At 41.2% G+C, this 19991-nt stretch overlaps 1 long non-coding RNA gene across 1 annotated transcript; it reads right to left on the bottom strand.

The window, feature by feature from the left end:
• Positions 1-221: 221 nt before the first annotated feature.
• On the bottom strand, positions 222-19557 carry LOC145815411 (uncharacterized). Its single transcript, XR_014358338.1, has 3 exons — positions 18928-19557; positions 677-754; positions 222-566 (listed from the first exon to the last, which is right to left on the bottom strand). It is a non-coding gene; the product is annotated as an uncharacterized LOC145815411 (long non-coding RNA).
• Between the last annotated feature and the right edge of the window lie 434 nt (positions 19558-19991).

Raw genomic sequence — 19991 nt, forward strand, 5'->3', positions numbered from 1 at the left:
TATAATGCCGTCCCAAAAAGTAAAACCTACAACAAAATTAATAAAAATATTAAAATTTTCTGTTTTTTGCGATGGTGTAATTCAACAGATGCCTCCTCTCCTCTGACATGGAAAACAGGGAAGCAAACTATCCTTTTAAAATTGAATACTTCAAATAAACAAAATAATATTTACAATTGTTGATGTAGTCTGCAGAAATTTGTAAGATTGTAGACGGAAAACAAAACCAGAACATGATTTAGAATTAAAAAATGGTAGTTCTGCTCCTACGACTGATTTCCATGACATTGCTTCATGCTCATACAAAAATTGAGTAACATAGAATTCCCAACTCCCAACTGAAATATTCTACAAAATCTAGAACAGAGGTCCAACAGTTGAGAGAGTTGATGTCACTGGTGGTAGACAATCAATCTGCAAACTGTTCTATGGCTTCCAACTGATAATCCATTGTTTGTGCTTCAAACATCAAAATTGCACGGTCCTTCCAACATAGATATTGTGTCTCATAGATGGGTTGAATACTGTAAATCTCTTCATTGTAAAATCCTCTGCTACTATAGTTCCTGAAAATTGAGCAATGAGCATCAATTTGCTGTGCCCTGGTATCATACAAAACGATAACCATCATATACAAGAAGTGGGATAGAATTTTGTGAAAAAAGAAACACACTACCTCCAAGACTGCAGCCAAATTTGTTCAAGTCATAAGTATTCCACATCACAGCAGCCATCGTTTGTCCAAAACCTACAGCTGTTTCTGTAATATAATATATTGCAGTCAATCGATTACGCGTACCAACTACATCATCTATCACATGTACATACTTAAGTAATAACTAAACCTTCTAGTATGGTTTAAAGAATAAACAACATTATCAATCCTCTTTGGAGTCGATGCATTTAAAGGAGAGCTTGTCATATAAAACATCATAAGCACCAGACATTCTCAAGCACAAGCCTAGGCTAGAGGTTTTTTTTTTTTTCCTTTCCAAAGTAAGGAGCAATTTATCGATAGGTAATCATCAATTAAAGATCCTACGAATTCTCAACCAAGTTCCACATGTTCAATTTTCTATCAAAAAGCAAGAAATAAGCTATACTATCTCAAGTTAAGATGCAAGTACACACAATGATCAGTGGCACAGATATTCGGGGGTTGACAATTATCATGTGCAATATCATATTTTGGTTAAGAAATAAGCAAGATCTCAAGTTAAGCACACACATTGGGGGTTGACAATTATCAAGTGCAATACCGATTTCTAATTCACATATGTAATGCTTTAGAGCCTAGCTAGTGTCCAGCAAATTTGCCAGTAAATTTGGTTTAGGAGTAGAAACGAATTTCACCAGAAAGTCGTTTCAAAAGTTGGGATGAAACTTTCAAGAAAATTTTAGGAAAACCACTTCAAGACATTATAGAATGGTTTTGGAAATTCTAAATAAGCTTGTAAGAATGATTAATGGTGTTTTTAATATTGATAATATAGCGGTCCCGATATTTCCTGTTGTTGTTTAACTATAATCCGGACTCGGTTCCGTAGATTCGTTGTTATCTTATCCTCATTTCTATCCCTTACTCTTTTAATTAGAATTTTGGGTTGTGTTGGGCAGGTTGGGAATAAGTGGGTCGTGTTTTAAAACTTAGAAATTTTGCCCAGGTTTTGGTCTCTCCGCTCGAGCGGTGATTTGACGCTCGAGCGGGATTTTGTTGTTGCCTCTCCGCTCGAGCGGCAGTTTGGACGCTCGAGCGTGAATTTCCTTCTCTCAGCATTTTGGTCGTCTGCAGAAAATTCTGGGAGAGTGCACCCGGCGCTCGAGCGGATCTTTGGACGCTCGAGCGTGAACTTGTGTCTGTACGCTCGAGCGGGGTGTTGTACGCTCGAGCGGACCTGCTTTTATATCAGTTCGTGAAATCACCTTTTTGATCACTTTTTGATTTCCTTTCTCTCTCTTACTTTTTCAAAACCTCCATTGGAGAGCACCTCACTCTAAAACCGAACTTCTCTCTTAGGATTGATCTACCTAGAGTGTTTTCTTCACCTTGGGCCTTTGTAAGAAGTGTGTTGATCGTCGAGGGCTTTGTTGAGATCTGAGAAATTTGGGATTTGGAGCACTTCTGAGTTTTTACTCATCTTCTCCCTTGGAGCTCTGAATTTGAGGTAGGGATATCCTACTCCTCTCTATGGATTTTGTCTTTAAATTTTGGTAATTTGAGAGGTTGGGGTTGGTTTGGTAATTTTGTGAAAGTTTGGGCCTTTTGTGTTATTTTACAAAAGTTGGGGTTTTATTTGTAATAAACCTAGATGCATGTTTGGTATAGGGAAATGGAATAAATGTTGAATCATTGATGAAAATGGGACCTAAGGGTGGTAATGGTAATTATGGAAAATGACCTAATTACATTGTTTAATTAATTGAGATAATTAATTGTGGGAAATGAGGAAATGAAATGGAATTGTTGAGATTGGGAGTGCATGGGGTTAAAGGGTGTAGTTGAATTATTTATCACTCACCGAATTGAAATGTCGATTGAATATCCATTGTGCATTTATTTCCTGCTTAGAAATAATTGCTTTGGGCTACCGGTGGAGGGTAGTGTTGATTGTTGTAGACAATGCTTGATGATTAGGCAAACTAAAACTAATCAATTGGATGTGTCATAGAGCATGTTGGTTGATAGAATACATTAATTTTATGTATTGATTGATTGCATATGTGATTCTGTGTTTATATGCATTACTTGTGTATGGGAGGAGATAGGGGATGTACTCCACGGTTTAGGGGAAGATGGGGGATGTACCTCTAAACCGGTTAATGGTTTAGGGGAAGATGGGGGATGTACCTCTAAACCGGTTGTTGGAATGTTGATATAGCTCATATGCTTATCGGTTGAAGTGTTGATACAGCTCATATGCTTATCTATCGGAATGTTGATACAGCTCATATGCTTATCTGTTGTAGTAGTGATATAGCTCATATGCTTATCTATTGAAAAGTTTGTTTGATTTGATATAGCATTAAAATGTATATCATCATTGTTTGCGAAGTATGGGAGTAGTTTATGTGTTATTGATACAACAAAATAACGTGTATCCACCTTGGATTTCGAAAGTGTTCTAGTGATGAACTATAATCTCATCAAATGTTCTAGCCAGAGTACTGAGCCTTGTTTTCAAACTCAAAGTTGAACAAAAACGAAAAGTGAATTGTAACATAGACTTGGCTGTCATGGAAACGTAGGGAGATGTAAATGGAAGTGTCAGTGTTGACCGTCTATCAGTTGCTAATCTTTTAGTCATTGTTCATGGTTGGTTTAGTGTATTTCTACTGGGCTGTGGCTCACCCTATATGGGAATATCATTTTCAGGTACAGGTAGCATGCCACCTCCAAGGACGTAGCTTGGGAGGCAAGAGGCGGACTTTTTTTGTTGTTTTACTTAATGTATTACATGTAAATTCAAGCCAAGGGCTTAACGTGTTTGAGTTAGTGCTCTTTTGTTGTAACCAAGTGTTAACTTGGAAAGCTGTAAGCCCATAGGGCATTTGCTTTTGTTGTTAACATGTAATACTTTTTGTAATGAAACTCTGATAAATGAAAGAATGTGAAGCTTTTGAATATCAATGCATGTCTTATTTAATGGGTTTAAAGTTTTTATTTTGAGGGCGTTACAGATAACTGTCACGACCCCAAACCGCCCCGAGTAGTTTGGTGCCGTGATGGCCAGTAACCCGTAATTACCGAAGGCCAACTTTCAAAAGTTTAACACAATCAGAGTATAGTAAACGGGGCTCACAGATGCGGAAGCGATAAATCAAGATACAAGTGGTCCCTAAGAGCAGTGCATAAGTCCAATGCAATAGCATACATCTTTACAACTTGAATATAACAAAGTAAAATACGTATTATATCTTGATCAAAAGGCTTCTTGAGCCGACATATACAAAATACAGTGAATACAAGCCAAGAAGCATGATTTTTAAGATTCGCCGACATAAAATAAAAGACATTGCCGACGTGAATACAAAACAAAGCCGACATAATCATGGATCCAAAACAAGCTTTCAAAAACACATTCTAGGCGTCGCTCTGCTCATCACCTACATATATATAGAGAGGGTGAGCTTGGATACTCAGTGAATGGTACAAATAATAAAGGTTTTGCATGAATATAGCCGAAGTCTTTCAAAACGAAACATGTCAAAAACCATACGGATATTAGCCGAGATTCTTTTAGAGCAAAACACATCAAACTTTATCAAAACAAGGGATGAACCGTATTCATCTATCAAAGTCTTACAAGTCTCAAGGGATGCTTACTGACATCGGCAAAACACAAATCGAGCTTTTCGAACAAACAAATCCACGCGGTAAACCATCAGTGGCATAACAAGGACTACGCGATCCGTAATCGATTAGTCGAAGGTACTGCGAAAGTTTATAGTCCTCCAGCACAAGGGACTTGTGTTACTTAAGCCCGTAGCTCCTTTTAACACGATGGTCTTGTGTTACTTAGGCCCGTAGCCCGATTTAACATGATAGCCTTTCCAAGAAAGGACCGTATCCTTTTATACTTAGTGCTGCGAAAGTTTAGAGTCCTCCAGCACGAGGGACTTTTGTACTTGGTACTGCGAAAGTTTAGAGTCCTCCAGTACAAGGGACTTTTCAAGAATGACATCAAAACCAGGCTTATACTTGATACATCAAAACAGAGCTATTCATTCATGCTTAACAAATACTTTCGTCAAACAAAGCAAAGCAAGACTTATCAAAACAGTATAACATAGCTTTATTAGAAATACCACTCACATAGATTTCCTCGGATGTAGGCTCAAAGCAAAGATCAAGGACCTACAATCACATGGCAAATCACATTCTCAAAACAAACTTTATATGCATGCAAATGATCTCGGCATTCTCACCAGGTCCAAGTCAATAACAAAGCAAAACATGCTGGGAGTTTAAACACTGCTCCCGTCTCATGAAAACACACTGGGTACCAACCAGGTCTTTGCCGAGGTCCCACACCTCCTTGCCGAGGTGTGGTCCCGCTGGCCTCATTCGAAAGCAAAGTCGGGAAAACCTGGGTTTCCCCTTGAAGAACATGAAGAACATGATGAACATGATCATGAGAAAAATGAATGCAAGATCATAACTTGTTACAAAAATCTGAGGTTTCATGCCATGAGTTCAAAACATAGACCCGGGGTACCCATAGAAGAAGGTCATGCAAGAACAAACACAAAACATGGTTCTTGTTCCAAAACTTTCGGATCAAAACAAGACTTTCTTCAAGAACACAAGAATACTATCTTTCTCTTCCGAAACCAACTTCAAATCGGTGCATGACATGCAAAACAAATTCGATCATGCAATGCAGCTAGATGATCAATGACAGCAACCAGAGTAGATTAAGATTCTTACCTCAAAGCTCAAATCCAACGGTTCAAACCTCGAAGACCAAGCTTGGAAGATCTACTCTCTCACTCTAAAACTCCTTCTCCCTCTTCTAGAGCTTCTCTCTCTAAAGGCAAAGATTTGAGACAAAATGATTTGTTTCTAGGTCTGCCGGCTGTCTTAACAATCAGCTCGGACACGTGGCGCTACCGGGTTGGTTCAACTCAAAAGGTGATTGATTGATAAGACAAGTCTATGACAAAGCGTACGCAGCAAGCTTGGGCAAGACACATCAGCAAGTAATGACATCGGCTTAAGTCAAAGCTTCGGCAACAGGATAACAAAGACATCAGCTAGGGAGGATGACGCTTGACTAAGCTGTGCCACACCTTGGCCGGGGTGTGCCACACCTCAGTCTAGGCTATACCTGTCCAAGGGCAAGGATCACTAAGTGCAAAACATCTCGGCAACATGCCCGAGGTGAAGATGGGGGTCGACCAAGGTTCCAAAACAGTTCTAAGTACAAGGGTTTAGAGGTGAACTAAGCTCAAAATGACCTCGGCCACACACCAAGCAGGGAACAAAATCATGCAAGCAATACTTAAACAAAACAAGGCAAGGCAAAACTTGCAAAACAACATAATAAGGCAAGATCATGCATGAATGTATGCGAGTATAACAAGAGTAAGGTGAGGGTTGCTACAGTCTACCCCCCTTAAAGAAGTTTGGTCCCCAAACTTAAATTACCTTGCTCTATAAACAACTTCGGATAACGGATTCTCACATCCTCTTCCTTTTCCCACGTGGCTTCTGTGCCATAATGCTCCTTCCATTCGACCTTTACCATTGGTATCGATTTGTTTCTCAACTGCCTCACTTGCCTGTCAATAATCCTCATTGGTTTCTCCTCGTAGCCCAAATCCTCATTAACTGTAATCCTAGAATGATCAATTATATGTAGTGGATCTCGGATGTACTTCCTCAACATCGAAACATGGAACACATTGTGGACTTGGCTTAAGTCTGGCGGCAAAGCAAGTCTGTAGGCAACGGGGTTAATTCTCTCAAGAATTTCAAACGGTCCAATATACCGGGGTGCTAATTTACCCTTCTTCCCAAATTTGGAAACTCCTTTCATTGGCAAAACTTTCAGGAATATATGATCCCCAACTTCGAATTCTAATTCATTCCTTCTCTGGTCGGCGTAGCTCTTTTGTCGGCTCTGTGCAGTTTTAATCCGCTGTTGGATAAGTTTAATCTTCTATGTTGTTACTTGAATCAATTCGGGACCAAGCAGAGCTCTGTCTCCAACTTCGGTCCAACATATCGGCGACCTACACTTTCTTCCGTACAAGGCTTCATACAGCGCCATGCCAATGCTAGCTTGATAACTGTTGTTGTAAGCGAATTCCACTAAGGGTAAATGCGTTCCCCAACTTCCTAGGAAGTCCAATACACAAAGCCTAAGCATATCTTCAAGTGTCTGAATTGTCCTCTCTGTTTGCCCATCCGTCTGGGGATGAAAAGCTGTACTAAATCTCAGCTCGGCTCCGAAAGCCCTCTGTAGACTCTGCCAAAATCTAGAAACAAATTTAGGATCTCGGTCTGACACAATTGACATCGGTACTCCATGAAGTCTAACAATCTCGTTCACATATAACAAGGCAAGTTGATCGGTGTTGAAGGTAGTCTTAACAGGTAAAAAGTGCGCTGACTTAGTTAATCTATCAACAACAACCCAAATCGAATCCATACCTTTCGGTGTCTTCGGCAAACCAATCACAAAATCCATGGAGATGTGTTCCCATTTCCACTCAGGAATCGGCAAAGGTTGAAGAAGTCCCGCCGGTCTTTGATGTTCTGCTTTCACTTGTTGACAATGTAAACACTGGGACACGAATTCGGCTATTTCTCTTTTCATATTTGGCCACCAGAACGTCTGTTTCACATCCTGATACATCTTAGTGTTCCCTGGGTGAACAGCAAACTTGGAACCGTGAGCTTCCTGCAAAATTCTCCTTTTCAACTCTGGGATGTCGGCCACACAAAATCTTCCTTCAAACTTGAGCACTTGATTTTCGATGGTATATCCTGATCTCGGCTTTGTGACAATCTCCTCGGCTATTTTCTTGAAGAATTTATCCTCCATCTGTCTTGTCTTTACCTCATCAACAATAGTCGGCTTGACTGCTATCATGGTCAAACATGCCAAATTTCCATCTGACTTCTTGCTCAAAGCGTCAGCCACGCTGTTAGCTTTACCTGGGTGATATTGAATTTGCATATCATAGTCTTTCAACAACTCAAGCCACCTTCTCTGTCTCAAATTCAATTCCTTCTGAGTGAACAGGTACTTTAAGCTCTTATGATCTGTAAAAACCTGACAAGAAGCTCCATACAAATAGTGACGCCAAATCTTCAAAGCAAATACCACGGCCGCTAATTCTAAGTCATGGGTAGGATAGTTCTTCTCATGGGGTTTCAACTGAAGAGATGCATAAGCTATAACCTTACCCCCTTGCATTAACACACAACCCAAGCCCTTATGTGAAGCATCGCTATAGATATGAAACTCTTCGTTACCTGATGGAAGTACGAGTACTGGTGCTGTAACTAACCTCGTCTTCAGTTCCTGGAAAGCTGACTCCCGATCTTCAGTCCATTCGTACAGTGTTCCCTTCTTAGTCAATTGTGTCAATGGAATTGCAATCCTTGAGAAATCCTTCACAAACTTCCTGTAATAACCTGCCAAACCCAGAAAACTACGAATCTCGGACACATTAGTCGGCCTCGGCCAATTTACTACAGCTTCAATTTTGCTAGGATCAACCGAGATACCCTCTTCATTAATCACATGACCCAAGAATGAGATAGTAGGAAGCCAAAACTCACACTTGTTAAACTTGGCATACAATTTCCGGTCTCTCAAAATCTGTAAGGCAAGTCTTAAATGATTTTCATGTTCAGTTTTACTCTTGGAATAGATCAATATATCATCAATGAAGACAACTACAAACTCATCTAAATATGGCTTGAAGACTCTGTTCATTAAATCCATAAATGCAGCAGGGGCATTGGTCACCCCAAAAGGCATCACTAGAAATTCGTAGTGGCCATATCTTGTCCGAAAAGCGGTCTTCTCAACATCTTCGGCTTTAACCTTAAGCTGGTGGTAACCAGACCTAAGGTCGATCTTAGAAAAGACTTGTGCTCCTTGTAATTGGTCAAGCAGATCATCAATCCTAGGTAATGGGTACTTGTTCTTAATGGTGACCTTATTAAGTTCTCTGTAATCGATACAAAGGCGAAGTGTGCCATCTTTTTTCTTAACAAATAAAACAGGTGCTCCCCATGGTGAAGTGCTCGGCCTAATAAATCCCTTATCCAACTGTAGACGTCCCCGAACGCCCCGGGAGGAACGAGCTCCCGTTCAGTTCGTTTTGGGGTCACTACAGCTCAGGACTCTCAAATTGTCACGGTTCTAAGTCTGAACCAAATAGTCCAAATCCGGCAAATCGTTTTGAGAAACAGATTTTTGAAAAGAAGTGCCAAACATGGACTGCTTTGCCAGATACAGAGTCGCCACCTAAATGTTTTTTTTAATGGGAAATTTAGGAAACCCTGACTCGGTGCCAAAGGCCACGTGTCCGTCATCACCAAAGTTGCCTCGGCTCGGGAACTTGGGTACGATTGAGGAAGGTCACTTCGTGAGCACCCCCGCTCGCCCGATCAAAGATCGGCCTCTACTAACCATGATATCAATTTTTGAAAACTTTGTGTGTCCTTATTCCGGTTATTAGCCTAGGTTACTATGTGATGCACACAGCATATAAGTATAGACTGAGTTGCCTGAATTGGAACAAAACATTTCATGTTTGTTTATTTGAAAGATGGTTTGATACTCGCAAGTAGGCTTAAAATGCAGATTTTGCCACCCGCAGGTGGGCTTAGAAAACAATGGTTTTGCCACTATCTAGTGGGCTTAAAACTAACAGTTGATGATTTATTCCAATCCAAGTAACCCAACCTTCACCCACAGGCATTCAGGCAGTTATATCACATAAGCATTTAGCCTCATGGTAAGCATGCTATTCATGGCAGTCACTCACACGCATGCAAGGATGCTAAAGCATAAAACTTACCGAGTACTCCAAGCCAAAAACAGAAACTACATTAGAAATCATGCATGATCCTAAGTATACAAAAATGCCTAATGTAACACATGCAAAAATGCAACTATAGCAGGCTCGGCTATTCTAAACATGGCATATGAAATGCTACAACTAACATGTATTCAATTTGGAATTGAAAGTACGATGCAGTTAGTATGGTGCGCCGAGCCCGGTGCATGCAAAACAGATGAATGAATGCAAACATGCTATCATACTGTATGCTAATTGAAATATGCCCTAATCTAACCATCATAAGCGGATAAATAAAAGGGAAGAAAGACGTGGGGTTGGAAGACATACAACACACACACGCACACTTATTATAGTTATGCCCTCGCGCAGAGGGTCCGAATAAATAATACAGTCCCAAATGAAAGAATATTACAGTCCAAATAATACAGTCCAAATAATATACAAATTCCTAATTAATTAATCAAATTAACTAAGAAAGCTGTAAAACTGGCGTGCAAGCCAGGGACTGCCTTGCTCCTGATGAATGATGCATGTCTGGGCTGCCTTGCGCGGAAATCCACTGGGATGCCCCAATTAGCCTCTGTTTTGTGATTTTTTTTTGGAAAGCGCGCCAAACTCCGGAAGTTTGCTGATTCTTCATTTGCTGCAACAGAGCAGGAAAGGGGCATAGCAATGTATTTTCACAGATATATGCATGCCTCGATCCTTGTGCCACCAATCACGCATATCGATGCATGATGGCAGAGGGGTCGAAATGTGCAACTCAATATAGAATAAATGCACGTATAAACACAACAAAACCTAACTCCATCATGGATAATCTGGAGTGTCGGTGACTAGGAATTGAGACACGTTCCGTCACTCGGAGTACGAAACGTACCTCGTTTCCCGTGCCTGGGCTAACTCCTATCCCGAACACGATGCAATATGCGTGACATGCATGAATGCAACTAAGATACAGCCTAGTATGCACAATGCTATGAAAATGAGATGTCTCGAAATGCGTGCACACGGGCACGCAAACCGAGGAAATGCATGAATGCGATCTAAGATACAACCTAGCATGCACTATGCTGTAAAAAGGAGATGCCTCGAAATGCGTGCACACGGGCACGCAAACCGAGGAAATGCATGAATGCGATCTAAGATACAACCTAGTATGCACTATGCTGTAAAAATGAGATGCCTCGAAATGCGTGCACACGGGCACACAAACCGAGGAAATGCATGAATGCGATCTAAGATACAACCTAGTATGCACTATGCTGTGAAAATGAGATGCCTCGAAATGCGTGCACACGGGCACACAAACCGAGGAAATGCATGAATGCGATCTAAGATACAACCTAGTATGCACTATGCTGTGAAAATGAGATGCCTCGAAATACGTACGCACGGGCACGCAAACCGAGAAAATGACATACGCAATGCAAATGACATGGAAATATGATATGGGCTTACACTAACATGAGAGAGCCTCAGCCACACTCACATAAGAGGCCAATGGATGAAAATGAAGTGCCTCGAAATGAGTGCACACGGGCACGCAAACCGAGGCAATGGCATATGCAATGCAATATGGCTAAAATGGCATATAGAATGCAACATGGACTTACACTAACATGAGAGAGCCTCAGCCACACTCACATAAGAGGCCGATAGATGAAAATGGAGTGCCTCGAAATGCGTGCACACGGGCACGCAAACCGAGGCAATGGCATTTGCAATGCAATGGCATGGAAAATAATATGCAAACATGCTAATGGATTTTCAGCAATGAAATGTGGGGGAAAACAGCCCCGAAATGAGGCGAAAACACACCCGATGCATGGAATCTCTCCCGAAATGCAAATTAGGCGCATAGAATGAACTACAGCTATACAAAGCATGCATAATTGGTACACGAGATGAAAAGACAGAAGCAAGGCAGCCTCAAAATAAGCATTTTTACATTACAAATCATGGCCAAACAGCAAGCAAAGATAGGGCAACAATGGCATGCAAAAATGGCCCTAAACATGAGATTATGAAGCAACTCACAGCTGCTAACTCCAAATAGGTTAGGGCCCTTCAACAACATTGAAGAGGGGCCAAAAATAAGCCACTTTACAGAACTGTAAAAACCCTAAAAACAAACATAGATATAGCTAAGCTCTTATGCAAGAAAAAGGGCCAAAATGTGGCCAAAGAGGCAAGTGGTATATGCAAAGCCCAAACTGAAAAATTCCCTTCTACAACATTGAAGAGGGACCAAAAATATGCATATTTACAGAACTGTAAAAAACCCAAAACAGTATACAAACATGCTAGAAATGCGATGCAAAATGAGGCTCAAAAGTGGCTATAACACAAAGTATACAAAATATTCATCAAACAGCCAAAGACCCTTAATGAAATACGAATAATGGGCCAAAATAAGACTATTTTTAGTTCTGTAAAATGACCAAAAACAGAAGCATCATGGGCTGCCAAAGCATGCAACAAAATGACATTCAAGGAGGATATTGAAGCAAGTGCAACATGGGGGGCTCAAACAGGGTTGAGCCCTTAGTGAGACATGAAAATGAGCTCAAAAAAATGACCTTTTCAGTTTTGGTCGGAGCTCAAATATACAAGAAAGGGAGGCTAAGAAATGTTGCAAGAAATGAGCTAGAAAAGAGGGAAAGTGAACTTACCCTTGAAGACTTGACTTTGGTTGCCTCTTGGCTTGAGTTTGTAGCTCCTTAGGCCTTGGAGACCACCTTCAATCTTCTGGAATGGAGGATGGAAGGGTGGGGGGTGGTGGTATAGAAGGAATGGTGGTGTAGGACTTGGAGGTTTTCAAGGAAAATGAGAGAGATAGAGGAGGATTCTTGTATTCAAGCTTGAAGACCAATTTTTCTAACCCTCAATACCAATGCCACCTGCTGGTTATAAGGACCAAAAGAGAGGGAGTATGGAAGGAAAGGGTGGGGGAAAAGGTCCAAGGCTTTCCCCCACAAAATATCCCCCAGATTGAGATCTTTTCTGGGGGAAACAGCTATACAGCTGTAAAGTGCCTCTTGAGAGGATCATTGTCGGCCACCTTTTGGGCTTGCAGGTGGCCGGCCGGCCACCCCCCCTAGCCGGCCGGCTAGGGGTCAAAAGGGTCAACTTGCTTTAGTGGCCGGCCACCACAAAAAGGTGGCCTCCCAGGTCCCCTCATCACAACCCTGTGGTTTGAATTTGGAAACTCTAAAACAGGAGAGAGAACAAGCCATTTTGAGGAGGGGTTCAAAAGGTTCAATTGGATTTTATGGCCGGCCATGAACTTTTAGGGTCCTCCCATGTGTGTACATCACAAATATGTGGTTCAAAGTTCAAGAAAAAGGGCCCAGGTTGTTCAACATTAGCTCGGAAGTGAGAAAAACGGGTGTCGGAGGGCGAAAGTGGAATATAACTGGTTGCCAAGATAATTGCTGGCCTCCCACCCTTCAGTGACCTTCCTGGTGATGAAACAGAGGCACCTGCCAAAAATGAACGAAAACCGATGCAAAACGAATGCTCGGGGGTCAAAACACGCAGTTCGGGGTCCCGAAAATGGGCTGTTAAGCACCGAAAGTGGTGTTTGGCCACGAAGTGGGTTTCTCAGACCCCAGTGTCCCTCAAAAGGGAGTAAAAAGGAAGCATGCTAAAAATCAGAACAAACGGAGATGGTTAGGTGGTCCCGAACCGAGGCACACGGCCAACGGTCCCGAAAAACCGGAAACCGGACTCCGAAATGGGCAAAATGGCCTATGACCATAAAACGTAGCCCACGGCCACTGAGAGACGGTCTACAGGACCCCTCCCTCCCCTCAAGAAAAGAAACAGAGAAAACTGAGCCTGGTTCGCAAACCGAGGCAAGGCACAGAAGAGGGTTCGGAAGTCCGGAGGCAGGGCTCACGGCCGCGACTCTGAAACTTCTGAACGAGCACATTATGCAACATCACCAAGCGCTCAATCGGTGATGTCTGAGTCTCAAGGTCGGTCAAAAATGGGGTGTCTACACCAACAATTCTTGTAATTGCAGTTTCAATTCCCTAAGTTCTGCTGGGGCCATCCTATAGGGTGTTTTGGAGATCGGCTGTGTTCCCGACATGATGTCAACTGTAAACTCTATTTCTCTATCGGTTAAGTGGCCCAGCAATTCGTTTGAAAAGACGTCGGGGAATTCATTAACAACTGCGATGTCGGCTAAGTTAACATTTCCATTCTGGTCACTCAGTATACTACACAAGTAGCCTCAACACCCTTTCTGAATTAACTTATAGGCTTTAATGGACGAAATCAGGTAAGGTGGGGGCACTATTCCTTTACCCTGGAAAATAACCTCGGCTAGGTTTGGGGGTCTCAGTGTGACACTTTTTGAAACGCAATTAATAGATGCATGATTTGCGACTAACCAATCCATTCCCAGTATAACATCAAAATGAGCTATGTCCAGAGGCATTAAATCTACTAACAATTCAACATTCTCAATCACAACAATACATGCTCTATAAATGGATGCAACAATCATAGATCTCCTAGATGGAGTAGACACAGATAACACATAATCAAGGGGCTCTAGTTCTCTATCAATTTTCTCGGCAAACTTAGCAGATACAAACAAATGCATAGAACCCGAATCAATCAACACATAGGCATCTTGGGAGAAAATTAGGAGTACACCTGACACCACTGTTTCAGCATTCTGAGTGTCTCCTGGTACTAGCGCAAATACTCTGCCCTGTCTCAACTGCCCTTTTCCAACATTACCCTTCTGGACGGAACCCGAGGTGTTCTCACCTTTCTTGTTGTTATCAGCCTTTGTCTTAGGGCAATCTCTCACATAATGACCCATTTCGCCACATTCATAACAAGCTCCAGACGTCCGTCGACAGACCCCGAAATGTTGCTTCCCACAATCCGAACACGTCGGTTTAGCACTACCTTCCTGCCTTAGGTTACCAGCACTGCCCATGCTCGTCTTCTTCTTGGTGCCCATCTGTCCTCGGCGATTGTCATAGTTCTGTCTCTTTCGCTGGTTCTCCCCCGAGCTCTGGTATCGATTCAGGTTAGCTTCGGCCTGAATGGCTTTGTCCAACACTTCGGCATAAGTCGGCATATTATGCAAGTTAACCCGGTCTTGAATCGGTCCACGGAGCCCACTCTCGAACTTCTTGGCCTTCATGTATTCATCGTTAGCCATGTGAGGTACAAACCTCGCCAATTCAGTAAAAGCGCGGTCATATTCCGCCACTGATCGGTTGCCTTGCGTCAAAGTATGAAATTCGGTAGCCTTGCGGTTTCGAACACTTAGGGGAAAGTGTTTGTTGTAGAACAACTCTAAGAACCGGGTCCAGGTCAGATCTGGATTGCTTTCTCGAACCATCATCCACCACCTGCGAGCGTCATCATCTAACGTGAATGCTGCCAACGTCACCTTCTGAGCGTTGGTGCTAGGAAAGATCTCGAACAACTTTTCCATTTCCAAAACCCACGCCTTAGCCTTCATTGGCTCTATACCCCCAGAGAATCTTGGTGGTTTCATTTTCTTGAACTCCCTGATCAAAGCTATCGTGCCATCCCCATATAAGGCTGGCTGCGGAGGAACTTGCGGCACTGGAGGAGGTGGAGGCGGAACTACATTTCGGCCGTTGGTCTGCTCGGCCTGGGTCGACGTAGCACTAGCGTACTGCTGTCTTGTTTGCCTCAACTCGCGGGCCAAACCTTCAACTAATCTTTCCAATCTGTCCATTCTGTCTTCGGACTGATCCCAGCCAATTGGAGGTCTACCTCTCCTCATAATGCTATGAGCATGCAAAGTGTGACTTTAAAACAAATAAGCAAATAACCACGTAGGCAAGTAACAAATAGGTATATCAAGACAATGCACACCTCGTTCAAATAGCAAGCACCATGATGCAATCCTAACATCTTTCTAAGGGAAAATCCTATGCTCTTTAGGACTCAAAGTGTGTGAATAGCGTATACTAAGAAACTTGTGATCTGATACCATTCTGTCACGACCCCAAACCGCCCCTAGTAGTTTGGTGTCGTGATGGCCAGTAACCCGTAATTACCGAAGGCCAACTTTCAAAAGTTTAACACAATCAGAGTATAGTAAACGGAACTTACAGATGCGGAAGCGATAAATCAAGATACAAGTGGTCCCTAAGAGTAGTGCATAAGTCCAATGCAATAGCATACATCTTTACAACTTGAATATAACAAAGTAAAATACGTATTACATCTTGATCAAAAGGCTTCTTGAGCCGACATATACAAAATACAGTGAATACAAGCCAAGAAGCATGATTTTCAAGAATCGCCGACATAAAATAAAAGACATTGCCGACGTGAATACAAAACAAAGCCGACATAATCATGGATCCAAAACAAGCTTTCAAAAACGCATTCTAGGCGTCGCCGACGTCCTTCTCATCACCTACATATATATAGAGAGGGTGAGCTTGGATACTCAGTGAATGGTACAAATAATAAAGGTTTTGCATGAATATAGCCGAAGTCTTTCAAAATGAAACATGTCAAAAACCATACGGATATTAGCCGAGATTCTTTTAGAGCAAAACACATCAAACTTTATCAAAACAAGGGATGAACCGTATTCATCTATCAAAGTCTTACAAGTCTCAAGGGATGCTTACTGACATCGGCAAAACACAAATCGAGCTTTCCGAACAAACAAATCCACGCGGTAAACCGTCAGTGGCAAAACAAGGACTGCGCGATCCGTAATCGATTAGTCGAAGGTACTGCGAAAGTTTATAGTCCTCCAGCACAAGGGACTTGTGTTACTTAAGCCCGTAGCTCCTTTTAACACGATGGTCTTGTGTTACTTAGGCCCGTAGCCCGATTTAACATGATAGTCTTTCCAAGAAGGACCGTATCCTTTTATACTTAGTGTTGCGAAAGTTTAGAGTCCTCCAGCACGAGGGACTTTTGTACTTGGTACTGCGAAAGTTTAGAGTCCTCCAGTACAAGGGACTTTTCAAGAATGACATCAAAACTAGGCTTATACTTGATACATCAAAACAGAGCTATTCATTCATGCTTAACAAATACTTTCGTCAAACAAAGCAAAGCAAGACTTATCAAAACAGTATAACATAGCTTTATTAGAAATACCACTCACATAGATTTCCTCGGATGTAGGCTCAAAGCAAAGATCAAGGACCTACAATCACATGGCAAATCACATTCTCAAAACAAACTTTATATGCATGCAAATGATCTCGGCATTCTCACCAGGTCCAAGTCAATAACAAAGCAAAACATGCTGGGAGTTTAAACACTACTCCCGTCTCATGAAAACACACTGGGTACCAACCAGGTCTTTGCTGAGGTCCCACACCTCCTTGCCGAGGTGTGGTCCCGCTGGCCTCATTCGAAAGCAAAGTCGGGAAAACCTGGGTTTCCCCTTGAAGAACATGAAGAGCATGATGAACATGATCATGAGAAAAATGAATGCAAGATCATAACTTGTTACAAAAATCTGAGGCTTCATGCCATGAGTTCAAAACATAGACCCGGGGTACCCATAGAAGAAGGTCATGCAAGAACAAACACAAAACATGGTTCTTGTTCCAAAACTTTCGGATCAAAACGAGACTTTCTTCAAGAACACAAGAATACTATCTTTCTCTTCCGAAACCAACTTCAAATCGGTGCATGACATGCAAAACAAATTCGATCATGCAATGCAGCTAGATGATCAATGACAGCAACCAGAGTAGATTAAGATTCTTACCTCAAAGCTCAAACCCAACGGTTCAAACCTCGAAGATCAAGCTTGGAAGATCTATTATCTCACTCTAAAACTCCTTCTCCCTCTTCTAGAGCTTCTCTCTCTAAAGGCAAAGATTTGAGACAAAATGATTTGTTTCTAGGTCTATCGGCTGTCTTAACAATCAGCTTGGACACGTGGCGCTACCGGGTTGGTTCAACTCAAAAGGTGATTGATTGATAAGACAAGTCTAGACAAAGCGTACGCAGCAAGCTTGGGCAAGACACATCGGCAAGTAATGACATCGACTTAAGTCAAAGCTTCGGCAACAGGATAACAAAGACATCGGCTAGGGAGGACGACGCTTGACTAAGCTGTGCCACACCTTGGCCGGGGTGTGCCACACCTCGGTCTAGGCCATACCTGTCCAAGGGCAAGGATCACTAAGTGCAAAACATCTCGGCAACATGCCCGAGGTGAAGATGGGGGTCGACCAAGGTTCCAAAACAGTTCTAAGTACAAGGGTTCAGAGGTGAACTAAGCTCAAAATGACCTCGGCCACACACCAAGCAGGGAACAAAATCATGCAAGCAGTACTTAAACAAAACAAGGCAAGGCAAAACTTGCAAAATAACATAATAAGGCAAGATCATGCATGAATGTATGCGAGTATAACAAGAGTAAGGTGAGGGTTGCTACAATAACATATCTCACTAAAGAATTTTCTTTGCACACATTTTCTTTGCAGGTTATGTTAACACCATTAAGTGAACAGCTAATGGAAGAAAATTAATGGTAGTCGAAAAGAATTAAGTCCAAACCTCAAGGGAGATCACCAACATTTCCTTACCAAAAACTTCAAAATCTTTTGCATCAATTCAAACTTTTGGTTGAGTAGGTTTCTGAACACCTCACAGGCCCATCAGAGAACACCCGCACCCAAAAGCGGAGAAAATAAAGTAATAATTCCAATGTTTTATAGCAATCAACATATTGAAACATAATATGCCAAGAAATCACGCACATGCATGTGTAACTATTAGAATAACAAGTAGAGAACAACTTCTCACCATATCAGGTCTAAACTGGAGGGGTCTAATTCCGAATATTTTACAAACAATCAATTTGCTTCTTATCAAATCTCACCACTTTTGGTGAGAATGAAATAGACTTAGTAAGGGAGTTCTCTTTCTAACCGTTTCTCACTCAACTTATAAACCAAACATGAAAAAAAGTTCTGTCATCATTTCTCAACAAATCACCCCATCCAAACAGAGTAAACAATATATCAATAGCAAATTAGCAACTGATTCAAGATAAAGGTAACATCTGACATACAGTACTGCACTTCAAAAAATTAAGTAGAGGACTCTCATCACTGTCTCTTCTAGTTATCTCAGAATAATTATCAATGGATCAATGTAGAACGATGTTTTCATTTGAACAAACTTCAGTAACCAGTGCATGCTAATAAGAACTATTTGCAACCTCAAATTGAAATGAAGCTTAAGGGGGGGAAATTATGAAAAAGGTAGATCATATCAGATTTGATCTCGATGTGAAGAAAAATGAAATTGATAACATTGGTCTTTGGTAGAAAAGGCAATTTGCAATAAATTAATCCACTGAATATTAATTGAAATGCAAAGTACCTTACTACTGACAAAAAGCAACTCCTCTCCATGATCATTCTTCCAAGATGTCACGTGACCTCCGTAAAGATACACCTGTGCAACAGGATAAGTTTACTGCAAACAACATGAATTATGCACACCTGGCAAACTGCAATGTCATATTTTCATTTGGCAAGAAGTAACTTAAAGTCCAGAACAAACAGAAAGTTGTGTAACTCCATCTAACCTATTTTGTAATATTTTATACATAAAACACTGACTAGGCAAAGAGAGAAAACTTTTTAAATAACTAAATGTTAACATGCTCATTTTAAAGAAAGCAAAAAGTAGATCAACTTAGATATATTTTGTCCCGTTGGACACATCAAACCAGCCTAACCTTCCATCTTTCAATAAATTTTTAGCTGGGATGGACTAGTTGACTCAACCTTCAATTATTAGTCATCTAACACATAAGGACATAACACAAGATTGCCAAAACATTTTTCCCCTGGCACCTCTAAGAACATTGAAACAGTTGATTGATGGAGACAATTTCTTTTTTTGTCAACCAATTGGTTAAGAATCTTTTATTTAATTTTTATAACCGAATGGAGAAGTATCTTTATTACTTGAACGTTTAAATAAAGACTTAGCAAAACCAAAAGTAAGTCAACATGTTTGTTCATAGCATACTAGCTAGTTCAATATTCTATTCATGGCACACGAGCATACTTGAACATAAATATACTTATATTGAGACTAAATAAAGGAGTACAAAAAAGTCATTCCCCACTTATGGCCTCCCTTGATCAAGGGCACTGTGAGAGGTAAGACCCATAAAAAACTAATCTTTTGGCTAAAGTTTTATGAAGTGGTTGCCTTTCTTAATCATACCCACATTTGACACTTGGCAGCCAAACTTTTACTACTCAACAAAGCAATGTTTCCTTCACTAAATTAACAAGTGAAATTTCCAAGAAAATGTGCACCTAAACCAAACTAACCATTGTGTCCCAATCACAAAAATATACACCTCATTTATCTTTTATTTCTAATTTAGCAAATGAAGACTTTATACCTATCTTTTAAACCTACCTCCA

This window comes from Camellia sinensis, unplaced genomic scaffold (genome assembly GCF_055761805.1).
Source record: "Camellia sinensis isolate YWXY unplaced genomic scaffold, ASM5576180v1 Unanchor2, whole genome shotgun sequence".
Classification (NCBI taxonomy): domain Eukaryota; kingdom Viridiplantae; phylum Streptophyta; class Magnoliopsida; order Ericales; family Theaceae; genus Camellia; species Camellia sinensis.